Source organism: Rhinolophus sinicus, chromosome 8 (genome assembly GCF_057876585.1).
Source record: "Rhinolophus sinicus isolate RSI-liver-muscle chromosome 8, RSI-T2T, whole genome shotgun sequence".
Taxonomy (NCBI): domain Eukaryota; kingdom Metazoa; phylum Chordata; class Mammalia; order Chiroptera; family Rhinolophidae; genus Rhinolophus; species Rhinolophus sinicus.
The window spans coordinates 1-1453 of NC_142508.1; positions in this window are offsets into that span (position 1 = coordinate 1).

Below are 1453 nucleotides of genomic sequence, written 5' to 3' on the forward strand. Positions count from 1 at the left end.
CCCTAACCCTAACCCTAACCCTAACCCCTAACCCTAACCCTAACCCTAACCCTAACCCTAACCCTAACCCTAACCCTAACCCTAACCCTACCTAACCTAACCCTAACCCTAACCCTAACCCTAACCCTAACCCTAACCCTAACCCTAACCCTAACCCTAAACCCTAACCCTAACCCTAACCCTAACCCTAACCCTAACCCTAACCCTAACCCTAACCCTACCCCTAACCCTAACCCTAACCCTACCCTAACCCTAACCCTAACCCTAACCCTAACCCTAACCCTAACCCTAACCCTACCCTCACCCTAACCCTAACCCTAACCCTAACCCTAACCCTAACCCTAACCCTTACCCTAACCCTAACCCTAACCCTAACCCTAACCTACCCTAACCCTAACCCTAACCCTAACCCTAACCCTAACCCTAACCCTAACCCTAACCCTAACCCTAACCCTAACCCTAACCTAACCTAACCCTAACCCTAACCCTAACCCTAACCCTAACCCTAACCCTAACCCTAACCCTAACCCTAACCCTAACCCTAACCCTAACCCTAACCCTAACCCTAACCCTAACCCAACCTAACCCTAACCCTAACCCTAACCCCTAACCCCTAACCCTAACCCTAACCCTAACCCTAACCCTAACCCTACCCTAACCCTAACCCTAACCCTCACCCTAACCCCTAACCCTACCCTCCCTAACCCTAACCCTACCCCTAACCCTAACCCTAACCCTAACCCTAACCCTAACCCTAACCCTAACCTAACCCTAACCCTAACCCTAACCCTAACCCTAACCCTAACCCTAACCCAAACCCTAACCCTAAACCTAACCCTAACACTCACCCTACCCTAACCCTAACCCTAACCTAACCCTAACCTAACCCTAACCCTAACCCTAACCCTAACCCTAACCTAACCCTAACCCTAACCCTAACCCTAACCCTAACCTAACCCTAACCCTAACCCTAACCCTAAACCCTAACCCTAACCCTAACCCTAACCCTAACCCTAACCCTCAACCACGAAGCTCTGAACCCCAAAACCCAAACCCTGAACCCCGAAAAACCATTACCCCAAAACCAGAGCCAAAACACAATCCCTAAACAGAGCCTGAAACCGAAACCTCTATACCCTAACCCTGAACCCGTGAACCCCAAAATAATGTACCCAGAAACTCAAATTAGAACCAGATCACCGAAACCAAACCCAAACCTCTAAACATTATCCAGGAACCATGAACCCCAAAACCTGTACCACGAACCCCAAAGACATGTACCCCAAAACAGGACACAAACACAAACCCCAAAATTAAACCGCAAAATGGAACACCAAACCCCAAAACCCACACCCCTAGCATGAACCCTGAACCCCTGTACCATAAACCTCATACCCAAACAGCATCCCCAACCCAACCCCCAACCATGAAACCAAATCCAAATGCTGATAGC